The following is a 16,985-nucleotide window of genomic DNA, read 5'->3' as shown; positions in this document are numbered from 1 at the left end:
TTATGTCTTGAGAGGTAAGAAAAATGAGTCAAAAATGCTGATTTTTGTTTTCGGCCGGGGGGCTTTGCCCCCCTGGGCCCCCTACCAGGGCTCTGCCCTGGACCCAGACCCCAGACCCCTTGCCAAGAATGGTTTTCTGCTATTTCATCTATTTTTCCTTCTATTGAAAATCTTATTGAAAACTCTGTATGTACAATGAAAATTATTGGACTAAAATTATAAGAACTTATTATTTGTATCATTACTTTATATAAAGATAGAACTTTTCCGTAAATTACAAAATCTAAAGCAATTGCGTTATAAAGATATCACAATTTAATTTGGATTCTTTTTCTCCTAACTAAAAGATTTAAATAACACATTACAGAGAAGATAAAATCTATTATTAGATGAAACGAGGTGTTCTAAGTGTTCAGAATTGTATGAAAAGCTTTAATTTAATTGTATCAACTATATTTCTTTACTTAATTTTGTATTTTTCAAAAATATATTTTTTTGATCAGTTACGCCATATATGGCTTTAAAAGTTCCTTGAAAATTTAAAACTATTTATTTACATCAAGTAAATGATTTCGGTACAGTGTTATGTTTGATTTACATTGCCAACATACTGTAAATCACTTTTTATTTGTGTGAACTTTATTTTCGTGTAATTACGCAAGATAGTGTGCTAGCCAAAATTTAATTCTCGCGTATAATAGTATTCCTTAAAATTATATAGAGCAATGACCACAATTCGTGAAATTTTGTCTCGCTTATCAAGAGTCAATGACTATCTCGCAAAATAAGGTGTCGCGAAAATTTAGTGATCTACAGTAATTCTAGAGCCATTGCTCTATAGAAAAGACATTTAAATATATTTCTAAAAATAATACAATGTACTTTAATTGCAACTACTAGTACCAATTAACCGTTACATGGAAGTATGAAAACCAATTATTTGCCTTTGTTCTTTCATGCATAAAGTCTGGCTAGGGTGTAGGAAATAATTGATTCCGCAAGGTGAAACCGTAATTAAGTGCTCTAGATATCTTTTAGAATTGAAAGACGGTAGAATTGTTTGATTAATAATGTTTCAGATACAGAGAATTTGTATGTTTCGATTTTCTTATTATCACAGATCTTACTGTGTTGGCAAAATTTTTCCTGTTCACACAGATAAAATTTGAATCATTACTGTGTCAGAGAACATTTTTCTGTGTCGGGACCAACACAGTAAAACAGCTCATGGAGAACCCTGCTTGTTAGGGTGTTAATCATGCAAACCTATCCACCACAAGCACTAATCATGCACTAACTAACAAATACCTTAATTACAATAATAACCTACACTCCTACAGAACTCTAAGCTGTCTAACCAACAACTAAAGCCTACTTACTGACTCAAACTACAACACCAAACTAAACCTAACACTAAGAAACACCATGGTAATGCTACTTACAACTACTATACACTTCTTACCTTCCAACTGCAGCAGGAAACACTCCAGACTGACCGTCAAAGGTGGCCGTGACGCGAACAACCGATGGGACCCATAAACACGAAGGACCACATAGACCCCTAATGATAAATATCAGAAATGTTAGTACTCAGTAGGTGTGTCAAAATAATAATAAAACAAACTTACCTCTGCTATTCTCTAACTTTTAAGAAATACCTCCATTCCAGCATTGTTGGCATGTTGTTTCAATCCAATATGTCCAGCTTCCTCCAAATGCTTATTCCACCATCTTCAACGATGCAGAGTCAGCAACCTCCTTATTCAACCACTACACTACCTAACAATAAATCCACACGAGTTTCATCTTTCCTTGCAAACTGATTTGAGACTTTTCACAAATTGAAATAGGCATCCTTCCTCATCATTAATACCGGTATGTACATAATTTATTGGTTTAATACCCAGCAGCAGAGGAGGAGATTTTTAAAGAATATATGCATTTTCACTATATAATCAATAGAGCCCCGCCCTTACACCAGAACCGTCGACCCAGGGGCTATGAAATTCACAATTTTGGAAGAGGCAGCCTTATTCAATATAACTATGTACTTGGTTAGTTTATTTCATACCCAGGAGCAGAGTACAAGATTTTAATGAATTAATGTATTTTCACTATATAATCAATAGAGCCCTGCCCTAACTCCAAAACACTCAACACAGAGGCCATAAAATTCACAATTTTGAAAGAGGCATTCTAGCTCATCATAACTATGTACTTAGTTTGTTTAATACCCAGTAGTAGAGAAGATTTTCAAAAAATTATGCCTTTTCACTAAATAATCAATAGAGCCCCACCCTAACACCAGATTCCCTGACCCAGGGTCCATGAGATTCACAATTTTGGAAGAGACTTTCTTGCTCATCATAACTATGTACATGATTAGTTTGTTATCCAGGAGAAGAGAAGATTTTCAAAGAAAAAATGCAATTTCACTACTGTATACAGGGAAATGTTTGCCCCCGTTTTATCTTCTCCCCATCTGCCCTACACACATGAGGGTGAATTTAAAACGGGGTTGAATTTATAAAACACAGAATGATTTCTTAGAAAGAATTGTAACTGGGCAAATATAAAACTGGGCAAAATATTTTCTATGTGTGAAAGGGCGAAAATAACATGGAGCGAAAATAACCCTGTATAAAGTGTATATCAAACAAACTTCACCCTTACAACAGAACCCCTGACCCTGGGACCAAATGAAATTCGCAATTTTGAAAGAGGCAGCCTTATTCAACATAATTATGTACCTGGTTAGTTTATCTATTGCCCATGAGTAGAGAAGAAGATTTTTAAAGAAATAATGCACTTTTTTCACTATTTAATTGATTTATCCCCGCCCTTACACAAGAACCCCTGATCAAGGGGCCATGAATTTCACATTTTTGGTAGAGGACTCAAAGTTGATTACAATCATGCAAACAGTCTGCTTAATAAGTCCAGGAATAAATAAGAAGATTTTTAAAGATTGTCCCACCCCTCAGGCCTGGGGGGGGGGGGAGACCATGAAATTCACAATTTTTCTTCCCATTCACCCATAAATGCTTAATCCCAAAACTGGTTGAAATTGGTTGAGCGGTTAAAGAAGAAGCTGAAATTAAAAGTGAGGTAAAGCCTAACAAAGCCAACATCAATTGGAAAGCAAGAATATTGGGAAAAGGTGCAAAGAGATCGGGTATGAATCTTACCGCACTTTCTGCTCATGAATGCTGTTAAATGGGAGAGGGACTGTTCCTCACTTCAGGATCCTGGTCAGCCTAAACTTTCTTCTGCTTAAAAAGAGAAAACAAACACATCAAAGGGGAATCACTCTCATTCCCTAACAAGTGACAAACTTCATTTAAATAAGAAATTTGTTACTCACCACTTTGGGCCATGTTGGCTGCTGTATAGAGATGGGAAATGGACTCGTCATCTCGTCTCCTTCTGTTGGTCGACCTTGCTCCTCCATCGTTGTTCCTCTTCAAGAGTCCCTGAAAGTATAAAACTGGCACAATGTTAGTAAAACTTCAAAACAATGCAACAAATCACGAAAAGTTACTTACCACTTTGGGCCATGTTGGCTGCTGTGTAGAGATGGGAAATGGACTCGTCATCTTGTCTCCTTCTGTTGGTCGACCTTGCTCCTCCATCGTTGTTCCTCTTCCGAGTCCCTGAAAGTATAAAACTGGCACAATGTTAGTAAAACTTCAAAACAATGCAACAAATCACGAAAAGTTACTTACCACTTTGGGCCATGTTGGCTGCTGTGTAGAGATGGGAAAAGGACTCGTCATCTCGTCTCCTTCTGTTGGTCAACCTTGCTCCTCCATCGTTGTTCCTCTTCTGAAACCCTGAAAGTATAAAACTGGCACAATGTTAGTAAAACTTCAAAACAATGCAACAAATCACGAAAAGTTACTTACCACTTTGGGCCATGTTGGCTGCTGTATAGAGATGGGAAATGGACTCGTCATCTCGTCTCCTTCTGTTGGTCGACCTTGCTCCTCCATCGTTGTTCCTCTTCCGAGTCCCTGAAAGTATAAAACTGGCACAATGTTAGTAAAACTTCAAAACAATGCAACAAATCACGAAAAGTTACTTACCACTTTGGGCCATGTTGGCTGCTGTAAGAGATGGGAAATGGACTCGTCATCTCGTCTCCTTCTGTTGGTCTACCTTGCTCCTCCATCGTTGTTCCTCTTCCGAATCCCTGAAAGTATAAAACTGGCACAATGTTAGTAAAACTTCAAAACAATGCAACAAATCACGAAAAGTTACTTACCACTTTGGGCCATGTTGGCTGCTGTGTAGAGATGGGAAATGGACTCGTCATCTCGTCTCCTTCTGTTGGTCGACCTTGCTCCTCCATCGTTGTTCCTCTTCCGAGTCCCTGAAAGTATAAAACTGGCACAATGTTAGTAAAACTTCAAAACAATGCAACAAATCACGAAAAGTTACTTACCACTTTGGGCCATGTTGGCTGCTGTGTAGAGATGGGAAATGGACTCGTCATCTCGTCTCCTTCTGTTGGTCGACCTTGCTCCTCCATCGTTGTTCCTCTTCCGAGTCCCTGAAAGTATAAAACTGGCACAATGTTAGTAAAACTTCAAAACAATGCAACAAATCACGAAAAGTTACTTACCACTTTGGGCCATGTTGGCTGCTGTGTAGAGATGGGAAATGGACTCGTCATCTCGTCTCCTTCTGTTGGTCGACCTTGCTCCTCCATCGTTGTTCCTCTTCCAAGTCCCTGAAAGTATAAAACTGGCACAATGTTAGTAAAACTTCAAAACAATGCAACAAATCACGAAAAGTTACTTACCACTTTGGGCCATGTTGGCTGCTGTATAGAGATGGGAAATGGACTCGTCATCTCGTCTCCTTCTGTTGGTCGACCTTGCTCCTCCATCGTTGTTCCTCTTCCGAGTCCCTGAAAGTATAAAACTGGCACAATGTTAGTAAAACTTCAAAACAATGCAACAAATCACGAAAAGTTACTTACCACTTTGGGCCATGTTGGCTGCTGTGTAGAGATGGGAAATGGACTCGTCATCTCGTCTCCTTCTGTTGGTTGACCTTGCTCCTCCATCGTTGTTCCTCTTCCGAGTCCCTGAAAGTATAAAACTGGCACAATGTTAGTAAAACTTCAAAACAATGCAACAAATCACGAAAAGTTACTTACCACTTTGGGCCATGTTGGCTGCTGTGTAGAGATGGGAAATGGACTCGTCATCTCGTCTCCTTCTGTTGGTCGACCTTGCTCCTCCATCGTTGTTCCTCTTCCGAGTCCCTGAAAGTATAAAACTGGCACAATGTTAGTAAAACTTCAAAACAATGCAACAAATCACGAAAAGTTACTTACCACTTTGGGCCATGTTGGCTGCTGTATAGAGATGGGAAATGGACTCGTCATCTCGTCTCCTTCTGTTGGTCGACCTTGCTCCTCCATCGTTGTTCCTCTTCTGAAACCCTGAAAGTATAAAACTGGCACAATGTTAGTAAAACTTCAAAACAATGCAACAAATCACGAAAAGTTACTTACCACTTTGGGCCATGTTGGCTGCTGTATAGAGATGGGAAATGGACTCGTCATCTCGTCTCCTTCTGTTGGTCGACCTTGCTCCTCCATCGTTGTTCCTCTTCCGAGTCCCTGAAAGTATAAAACTGGCACAATGTTAGTAAAACTTCAAAACAATGCAACAAATCACGAAAAGTTACTTACCACTTTGGGCCATGTTGGCTGCTGTAAAGAGATGGGAAATGGACTCGTCATCTCGTCTCCTTCTGTTGGTCGACCTTGCTCCTCCATCGTTGTTCCTCTTCCGAGTCCCTGAAAGTATAAAACTGGCACAATGTTAGTAAAACTTCAAAACAATGCAACAAATCACGAAAAGTTACTTACCACTTTGGGCCATGTTGGCTGCTGTGTAGAGATGGGAAATGGACTCGTCATCTCGTCTCCTTCTGTTGGTTGACCTTGCTCCTCCATCGTTGTTCCTCTTCTGAAACCCTGAAAGTATAAAACTGGCACAATGTTAGTAAAACTTCAAAACAATGCAACAAATCACGAAAAGTTACTTACCACTTTGGGCCATGTTGGCTGCTGTGTAGAGATGGGAAATGGACTCGTCATCTCGTCTCCTTCTGTTGGTCGACCCTGCTCCTCCATCGTTGTTCCTCTTCCGAGTCCCTGAAAGTATAAAACTGGCACAATGTTAGTAAAACTTCAAAACAATGCAACAAATCACGAAAAGTTACTTACCACTTTGGGCCATGTTGGCTGCTGTGTAGAGATGGGAAATGGACTCGTCATCTCGTCTCCCTCTGTTGGTCGACCCTGCTCCTCCATCGTTGTTCCTCTTCCGAAACCCTGAAAGTATAAAACTGGCACAATGTTAGTAAAACTTCAAAACAATGCAACAAATCACGAAAAGTTACTTACCACTTTGGGCCATGTTGGCTGCTGTGTAGAGATGGGAAGTGGACTCGTCATCTCGTCTCCTTCTGTTGATCGACCTTGCTCCTCCTTCGTTGTTCCTCTTCCGAGTCCCTGAAAGTATAAAACTGGCACAATGTTAGTAAAACTTCAAAACAATGCAACAAATCACGAAGAGTTAATTACCACTTTGGGCCATGTTGGCTGCTGTATAGAGATGGGAAATGGACTCGTCATCTCGTCTCCTTCTGTTGGTTGACCCTGCTCCTCCATCGTTGTTCCTCTTCCGAGTCCCTGAAAGTATAAAACTGGCACAATGTTAGTAAAACTTCAAAACAATGCAACAAATCACGAAAAGTTACTTACCACTTTGGGCCATGTTGGCTGCTGTGTAGAGATGGGAAATGGACTCGTCATCTCGTCTCCTTCTGTTGGTCGACCCTGCTCCTCCATCCTTGTTCCTCTTCTGAGTCCCTGAAAGTATAAAACTGGCACAATGTTAGTAAAACTTCAAAACAATGCAACAAACCACAAAAATTCACGTGAATAAAATCAGTACAACACAATTCATTGAAAAATCAGAAAACATTGACTAAATTCAGGAAGACGAATGAGAGGGAAAGGGAAGGTGATGGTGAGTAATGTTAGAGTCAGCAGGGAGCAGAGGAAAGAATGGAGAAAATCAAAAATACTTCCACATAAGCTTCCTTTGCTGTTGCTGTGGCTCCTGGTGATGTTTCTTCTGAACTGTCTCAGTATCTCTGCTTCCTGTCAATTCAAAATCAAGAGGTCAAAGCCTGACAAAGCCAACACCAAATTGGAAAGCCAAAATATTGGGAAAAGGTGCAAAGAGGTCAAGTATGAATCATACCCCCACTTTCAGCTCATGAATGCTGTTAAACAGGAGAGGGAATACAGACACATCAAAGGAGAGACACTCTCATTTCATATCAAGTATGAAACTTCATTTAAAAGCATAGATAATCAAAGATTATGAAGCTCACCTCGATGAATGTTATCTGTTTAAGTAATCCAAAATTCACATCATATTTCCTTAACAGTTAGTATTTATCCTGACAACAATATTCAAGCAAATTCTGTTTTAATAGGTTTTAAAATTCATTGAGGATTGACGTTTTCCAAATACTTGCACCTGGTCACTCGTTTGAAAAATGCAGGTCAGATCCAGCATCTGAAGCAAGTTTCAAATGTCCATCTTTAGATGCATCATCCATGCAAGTTTGGTCAGGGTAGGGCTGAGTTGGGAATAATTTCATCACTCATCTGGAAAATGTAGGTCAGATCAAGCATCTGAAGCAAGTCTGGTAGTGTCCATTTCTAGATGCATCATCCATGCTTGTTTGGATCAGGTAGGACTTACAGTTTCTTGGAAATGGACCTGCTCCAAAAACCTTAACCTGGTCACTCATCTGGAAAATATAGGTCAGATCCAGCATCCGAAGCAAGTCTGGTAGTGTCCATTCCTAAATGCATCATCCATGCAATTTGGTCCAGATACAACTTATACTTACTTGAACATGGACTTGCTCCTAAAACTCTACCAGGGCACTAATGCTATCCTTGAGGTTGGTGTCAGGGTATAGCATAACTACATCTTGACTTTGCTAAGGTAAGTTCAAGTTCAAAATAAAGCTTCAAGGTAAAAAAAATTGTTGCATTTGAATAACCTTTATATCTCTAAGGCCACACCAATTTAATTTCTTGTTCGTCGGGCATTTGATGAAAAAAAGTACGAGCAGGCAAGCGGTTAAATAATATTATTACTTTTTGTAGGCGACATTTTTAGGCGGATCAAGAAAAAAATTGAGCGGACAATTAATTTTTTTTTCATTATTTTCAGAGTAAGCCGATTAAGAATACGATACATAGAGCGGAAATAAAACAGAAAAATAGCACAGAATCTCCATGGTGCGGAAAATTTAAATTAATATTATTTTCATAGTTTTGTTTATATACGAGCAGGTCCGACGAACAACAAATTTTATTGGTGTGGCCTAATTTGATTGTGATCATTCAACAGGTAAATAGTTATATTAGAATGACTATTTCCAAATATTTCCTTGCTACAAAAATCTTGACTCTTTCACTCATCCATAAAATGTAGGTTGGATTCAGCATCTATAGCAAGCCTGGTAATGGATCCATGGAAGATTGGTCAAAATAGGCCTTATAGTTACTTGGAAATGAGACTAGCTCAAAAAACTTTTAACCTAGTCACTCATATTAAAAATAAAGGCCAGATTCAGCATCCGAGGCAAGCCTGGTAGTGTACGTCCATATATTCTATTTTAGATGTACATGAACGATTCTTGTAAGTTAGGTCAAAATACTTGGAAATGACACCTGCTTCAAAAACATTAACCTGATCATTCTTTTAAATTAGCTGCAATTGTTGTCTCTGAAACCCTGGCTAGTACAATGAAACATACTTGAGACATCTTACATGCATCTCTTAGTGGCTAGGGCATAGATGCATGTACTTAAAAAGAAGTCTGCTCCAAAAACTTTCATCTGGGACACCAACACTTGCACTGATCCCATGGTTGTTACTAATATTCCCGTCCACTTCATATTGGTGAGCAAAAAAATGATTAAAATGCATATTTTTTATGCCATCTCTGATTTGATGAATAAATTTATGCAATAAATCCATTTGAGAAAAAAGTGACATTTGGTTGAAATTTAAAAAAAACCTATAATTTTGTCATTTTTCTATTTATGTAAATAAATAATAGTTTTTCTTTTATTTGCAACATACTCATTGACTTTTTTACTTGCATATGTTGTATTAAGGTACAGGAAGACCTCCCTCTTTTTCAAAAGGGAGGGGAGTGTAGTGTGGTATGAGTGTGAGCAGTTATGTATTAACTTGACACTGTGTGCGATGGGCAAGTGTGAGTACGTTGTCGTCTGTTGTGCATGGAGGTGTGTAGATCTAGTCACTTGTATTGCAGGAGAGATTACGTATTATAATATGGTAAGTCTTGTATGATTAATGCTGAATACAAATATAAACAATTACCAGCATTACAATACTTCAACATTCACTCAATCAGTATTTGGAGCACTGTGGCAATGCTCTTTGAAAAAATTACGCACTTTGAAAAAAATTTTCAAAGTGCATTAAAATTGGGACAAAATCAACACACATTGAAAAAAATTTTCAAAGTGCATTAAATTTGGGACACACTCAACACACTTTGAAAATTTTTTTCAAAGTGTGTTAAGAGTGTACATAAACATTTTTACAACGGGGACATTTAACGCACTTTGAAAAAAAATGTATAAAACCAAACATTCTTGACTAAGATTTTAGTAACAGAGAGAATCAATTTGTAATATATACATGTAATTCTATCTTTCAAAAAACTTTTTTTGAATTTATATGTACACTTTAATAATTAACCTCAATGAGAACAAGGAGAAGACAAGAAGAAGTTCTGTCAGCTTAACTTTTTTTTCTTATACACTGTACAAAGCCATCAGTAGCAAATTGAAAGTGGAACCCCCTAGCCCCCAAGGTAAGCCCCAATTTTCAATGCTTGTATTATGTATATCTTTGTAAAACATTTGTATGTGTGCCTAAGCCCCCCTTCCGGCACCAATTTCTATACTACACCAATGTATTTATTTGCATATTAAACTGGTATAACATTGAAAACTTTCAATAAATTTTAGTTTAAATAAAATGCATGCAAACTGGAAAGAAATAAGTACAGTAAAACATTTTAGAGAGAAAGAATTTTCAAAGCATGGAAAAATCAAAATCGCTCACTTTCAAATCCTGAAGTGACCTCATCATCAATGATGAGTTATTGAACATGTTCAATTATTTATCATAACTAAGATTTGCAAGAATATTGACCTAGCCTTAGACATTTTTTCAAAGTGCGTTGATGGGTCCCAAATTTAACGCACTTTGAAAAAAAATTTCCAAGTGCGTAATTTTCAAAGTGCGTTGTAAAAGAGCACGCCATTTATATATTTTTTTGAACATCATTTAGATTATATGTTACCAAGTCCCAACATTTTATAACCAAATTTTGTTTGTTTTGATTGTCTGTTGGAAATTTTCTTTGATGAAATTGGGAAAACACTTTTTGCCATTAAGAAAGGAGCAAAAAAAACGGCCCCCTTCAACCCCCTAAAAGGCCAGACAGTAAATATATTTGCATAATCAATACACAGCTGATTCAAGGCACAGTTAGCCTAACTCAGGATCTGATGTCTCAAACTTATACAGTCTAACAGCACAATACATTTTCAAAATACAACATAATAATTCACTATTCTGCAGGTTGGGACCAATCGCCCAAATGGGATATAATAGTCCGTTTGGGATATAATATCCCAAATGGGCTATAAATTTACAGTGCAAAAATTAATTTTTTTTTATTTTGGCAATAAGTATCATAAATCCGCATCAGGACACTTAAAAAGGAATAACTTTTGGTTGACAAGTTTTTCTGTATGCCCATTGATTAGGAGACTGATCCCTCGGAAGTTCCTTAACTTCTTGGGGATCAATCTTAATACAAACTGTGGGGTTGCAGAAAAACTTGCTTCCAAAAGTTATTCCTTTTTAAGTGTTTTGATGCGGATTTATGATATTTATTGCCAAAATAAAAAAAAATTAATTTTTGCACTGTAAATTTATAGCCCATTTGGGATATTATATCCCAAACGGACTATTATATCCCATTTGGGCGATTGGTCCCAACCTGTTCTGTTTTACCAGATTAAATTCACTTGTAGTAAACAACTTAGTACAACTTAGTTGTACTAAGTTGTAGGCTAAACTAGGCTTTAAGCTGTCCCTTTCCGCCGCTTAAAAAATACTTTATCAATAACTGCATCTGAATGAGACAACAAATCATGTTGTCCCCCGACGAATTTCAACAAGCTCACCTGACCGCCCACTGACGCCAAATTTGCTGTTCGCGCCACATGTCATAATTTTAAACTCACAATTTCGATCCCGATGCAAATAAATTACAAATACTTGCAAGAAACATAAAATAAATATTATATGCATTATTTTATCCCCCAATTATAGTTTTGGCGATTAACCTAGAACATGCTCTACCTCTAGGCAGGATAAAAATATTAATGTGACTTTGTCTCAAGTCAATCTTGATGTATACATGGTATAAGCGACATTGCTAGGTTTCTGAAAAAAAAGGGGTGTGTGTGGTGGGTCTGAGATAATATTTTTTAAAGAAATACTAGTAATTGGTATCAATTTTCCATGTTTTCAACTGATTTTATGAGTACTGTTGCATTTTGAGAATGTGAGAAAGCTCTTTACCGAAAGTCTTCTTTCTTTTTTTTCAAATTTTAATCCATATTTGCAAAATTTAATGCGAATATATTTTGTCCTATTTTTTCATATTACATGTACGACTCAAACGTGCTGTTATCATGGTTATATCCCATTTGCGATCTTGCTTCAAATTGCTAAAGTGGTTCCAAATCAACCTGTGAATGTACAGTCAATAAATACATACCACATGTACATGTCACATACATGCACATGTCCATAAACGTGCAATTTTCCCCTAAAATTACTAGTATATTACTATAAATAAAATAAAACTATATTGTGTTACTTGTAAACCTACATGCAACTGTCTAAGAAGATCTGGGAGTCGTGTCGTTTGACCACTGACCAGCGAAAATAATGTTTGAAAGTGGCGGGAATGTCATAAATACACGGCCTTCTTTAGAGAAATTGAATCAATTCTTTAAAAATATTTTTATTACAACAACTTTAACGGCTGTTTAGAATATTTACCTCAATTCTTGATCATCTCTAGGCCCCTGTAAAGCATTTTCGACTGAAAAATTGTAAATGAAATGATCTGAAAGACTGCAGCGCATTTACCTGCTACTACTTTGTGAATTCAATCGGTGAATTATGTTCAAAGATCATACTCACGTGATTTAATTATTCCTCACTCATTACTCTACTGTGGTCATTAAATCGTGAAATGTGTATAAACTAACGCCGCATGTACACTAATCTTTTGCTTTTGAAATTCTCCCCCCCCCCTTCATTTTCCTCCTTCGCATTATTGCTTAATTCGTCGAAATTAAGTGTAATGTAGGAAAACAAATCTTGTGGGTATTTTAATAAATTACTTAAAATTACAGTTATAATTTGCATTATATGTTATACGTATTTATTCTTTAAACAGAATATAAATTTTACATGTAAATGATAAAATATTTATTGATACACTTAGATACTAGTATATCAATCTTTTATATTGTTTGCGTGCTAATTTTGAGTGCAGGATACCAAGTCAGCATATTATATTTCAACATTAAAAGCATGGCATAGACTCCCAATCATGAATGAATCTAATTCGTTTAGTTTTTACCATAGAATTTAAGGAAAGTCATAGATAAGAAAGAAAACATTTTGTCCTAAATATAACACCCACCCCCCACGCGAGGATCTAAGTAGGGTGACTGGGATCCTTGGGGAGGAGGGATCCAAACCTCCATGGGACTCTCAAGAATTTAGCTGGAAAGTGACCTGTCCCACACTCTGTCTTTAAAACAAAAACAAATGTAATTAGTGTCACGTTTGTTTAAAGACCAGTGCCCCCTCTCCCCGAAAAAAAAATTTTTAAAAGTCCTCGACCCATGCATGAAAAAGTTGCTTCTGTATGAAATATGTTATAGCTATGAATTTTATACTTTTCATTTTAATTGGTTGAATCTGATTTGTTGAGAAACATTTGTTAAACATAGGCCCATGGACCACAGTGCTCACCTGAAAAACTTGGCAATGCTGTTCTTCATTCCCCCCTTCCATTGCAATACCTATGGTGGCCCAACCTATGCCATGGGATGGTAATTTGGGAAATTTTGAATCTACATTAACAGATATTTCCAAATAAGTTTCAGCTTTCCTAGACCAGTGGTTGTGAAGATTTTAAAAGATTTTTCTATATTTCAATGTGAAAATTGTATTTCCTATTGTGGCCCTGCCCTACCCTAAGGGATCATGATTTGAACAATTTAATATCTAAATTACCCCCAGATGCTTCCACATACAATAAAGCTTTTCTGGCCCAGTGGTACTTGAAAAACAAGAAATATGTCCATAGGACATGAACGCCCCGCTGAGGATATATTAGTAAAGCAACATGAAAATTTGTATGTGTATAAAATTTGATTAGAATATCTTGAATAGTGATGCAGCTGAATTGCTTGTTTGGACAATATAAGTCAGATCCAGCATCCGAAGCAAGTCTGGTAGTGTCCATCCCTAAATGCATCATCCATGCAAGTTTTGTTCAGGTAGGACTTATAGTTACTTGGGAATGAAAATATAGGTCAGATCCAGCATCCAAAGCAAGTCTGGTAGTGTCCATCCCTAGATGCATCATCCATGCAAGTTTGGTTCAGGTAGGGCTTATAGTTACTAGGGAATGAAATTGTAGGTCAGATCCAGCATCCAAAGCAAGTCTGGTAGTGTCCATCTCTAGATGCATCATCCATGCAAGTTTGGTCCAAGTAGGGCTTATAGTTCATTAGGAATGGACCTGCTCCAAAAACTATCATCCATGCAAGTTTGTATCAACATGTGAAGTTTGATAACACCATCTTGAATGGTATGTTTAAAACTGAGCTAAACACTCATTTAAGAAAAGTGAGACCAAGGTCAAAGGAAAGGTCAAGGTCAAAAACTGTTGATGCAGTTGCAAATCTCTCATCAATATATATCAGCATATGAAGTTTGATGAAAATATCTTGGATTGTTTCTTTGAAACTTAGCTTTGAACAGAGCTAAACGCAAAGTGTGACAAAAGGACGGAAGACAGACATGACAAACACTATATGCCCCGTCCATATTCATGGCGGGGCATAATAAAAAGATTTGTAATGACCCAATCCTATTTTCATCTCCACTTTCCAGACATAAACCTTTTTTTTCTGCTTCACAATAAAATGGACTGAGACCAAATAGTTTTGACAGTACATGTATTTTAATTAATATCCATATTCTTAGCATTATTGTGAATTGCATTCATTGACTTGATCAAACCATAAAATTAAAGGCTGAGATAATAATTAACCTTCAGATTTACCTGACTTGTGCATCCCTGTCAATCAAGGGAATCAAAATTTATCATTGGGTGCTAAAAATTGATGGACATTTAGTAATTTAGTTAATGAACATTATTACATGCTGTATATACATATTCTACATACATGTAATGTGTTTCTGTTCCATGCTCAGTAGATGAGAAAGAACACATATCTCGGTGACCAAGTGTCCAATTCCTTATGGTTACAATGTCCACTCACTTACCAAAAAATCAAAATCTTCTTCCCTTCTCAGTGTAACAGAGACATGTAACTGCCTCTGCTAGGGATTGAACCCGAGGCCTCTGGCATACCATTCCAGTACCCTACTGATTGAGCTAAAGGGCTAACCCGCTAACCCAACCTAGTAAGCTGACATATATCTGACACTACTACATTGTCCCCCTCCAGAGAATGAGATGTCCTCATCTCTTTTGGCTTGCTGACACCTTTGGGGCTAAGTAACAGCAATCACTCTCACTCGCCAGAGAACACCTGGGTCCAAACGTAGGCACTAAATGTAGCAGAACCATGTATCTAACACTACTACATACTAGTACGCAAAACTAAACTTTGATGATATGGATATTCATGTACTGCAGGTTGAATCTATTGTTAAAAAGAGGCCCATGGGCCACATCGCTCACCTGAGCACAGTTGCTAGGAAAAAGTAGAAATTGGTTTATTATTGAAAAGTTTAAATCCAAAAGTAGTCCCATGACTGATCATGGCTTTGCTATTCTTGAGAAGAAGATTTTTAAAGAATTTTCCTATATATTTCTACGTAAAAATTTGGTGGGCCATTGTTGCCCCGCCCTACCCCCGGGGGTCATGATTTGAAAAAAACTTGAATCTACACTACCTGAGGATGCTTCCATATAAATATGATCAATTCTGGCTTGGCTATTCTTGAGAAGATTTTTTAAAGAATTTTCCTATATATTTCTATGTAAAACTTTGGTCGGCCATTGTGGCCCCGCCCTACTCCCAGGGATCATGATTTGAACAAACTTGAATCTACACTACCTGAGAATACTTCCACATAAATATGATCAATTCTGGCTTGGCTATTCTTGAGAAGAAGATTTTTAAAGAATTTTCCTATATATTTCTATATGTAAAACTTTGGTCGGCCATTGTGGCCCCTACACCCTACCCCCGGGGGTCATTTTTAAAGAATTTTCCTATATATTTCTATGTAAAACTTTGAACAAACTTGAATCTACACTACCTGAGGATGCTTCCATATAAATATATGTATGATGAATTATGGCTTTGTCATTCTTGAGAAGAAGATTTTTATTTTTTAGAATTTTCCTATATTTCTATGTAAAAATTTGGTCGGCCATTGTGGCCCTGCCCTACCCCCAGGAGTCATGATTTGAACAAACTTGAATCCACACTACCTGAGGATGTTTCCCCATAAGTTTCATCTTTCCTGGCACAGTGGTTCTTGAGAAGATTTTTAAAACATACCACCAAATTTTCATTAATTCCCAATTGTCTCCCCTTGAATGAGGGCATGGCCCTTTATTTGAACAAACTTGAATCCCCTTCACCCAAGGATGCTTTGCGGCAAGTTTGGTTGAAATTGGCCCAGCGGTGAAATGTGAAAAGTTTACAGACAGACAGACAGACACACGGACGCCGGACAAAATGTGATCAGAAAAGCTCACTTGAGCCTTCGGCTCAGGTGAGCTAAAAATGGTCTGTTGGCTCTATAGTTAAAATCAAGTTGTGATGTTACTCTTCTTTGAGCACTTCATTATTTTTCTGGAATGAAGAGTTGCATTCACATGGAAAAAAGATATCATGTACAAGTTCTCTCTCCTTGAACTTGTAAAAATTTAAAATGATGAAAAAGTTGCATTTAAACTTTTTTAAAAAAAGTTACGCAATAGATACATGTACTAGGAATTGAATTTCGTACCCATACCTGCCAAAGTCTACTTGTCAATAACTTCAAAACTTTTTATTCATTGTACTTGACATGTATTATAGAATACTATTTATTTATAATTAAGGTATTATAACCGTATTCTGTTGAATTTAAGTACCGTTAGGTCAATATTCTTGTTACCTCTCCATATATCTAAGTTTCTAAGTGAAGGCGCATACTTGGATTGCTTTAATATGAGACAATGATGTGTTATGACCTTGCAAGTTTAAAATCACAGGCTGAAAATGAATTAAATTCTCAATGCCAAAAATTTGACTTTATAATAAAGAATCATTGGCACCTAATACTGTGTACAAAAAATTGCTAATGAGCCACGGGTGAGTCTTGACCTTGACTCAAGGTCATTCCAGCAAGTTCAGAATCACTGGTAATGAACTAAAAATGTCAAACTAATTTATATATCTGACCAATTTATATCTTAAACTCTGTATTTAAGCATAGACTCCTCCAGACAAACTTCATATAAAAGTAAAGGAAAAAATGAAA

General features: G+C 37.0%; 1 long non-coding RNA gene across 2 annotated transcripts; it reads right to left on the bottom strand.

Moving 5' to 3' along the window:
- Window positions 1-1,479: 1,479 nt before the first annotated feature.
- On the bottom strand, window positions 1,480-7,635 carry LOC134276416 (uncharacterized). 2 transcript variants are annotated; one of them, XR_009994034.1, is made up of 4 exons: window positions 7,566-7,635; window positions 3,189-3,269; window positions 1,659-1,779; window positions 1,480-1,561 (listed from the first exon to the last, which is right to left on the bottom strand). It is a non-coding gene; the product is annotated as an uncharacterized LOC134276416 (long non-coding RNA). The 2 variants fall into 2 exon arrangements; XR_009994033.1 differs by lacking the exon at window positions 7,566-7,635 and having other exon boundaries at window positions 3,189-3,375.
- Between the last annotated feature and the right edge of the window lie 9,350 nt (window positions 7,636-16,985).

The sequence above is a fragment of the Saccostrea cucullata genome, unplaced genomic scaffold, assembly GCF_032062105.1.
Source record: "Saccostrea cucullata isolate Sc308-1 unplaced genomic scaffold, CSIRO_AGI_Scuc_v1 ctg349, whole genome shotgun sequence".
In the NCBI taxonomy this organism is placed as follows: domain Eukaryota; kingdom Metazoa; phylum Mollusca; class Bivalvia; order Ostreida; family Ostreidae; genus Saccostrea; species Saccostrea cuccullata.
The sequence above is the reverse complement of the archived record's forward strand: the minus strand, read 5'-3'. Positions and strand labels throughout refer to the sequence as shown.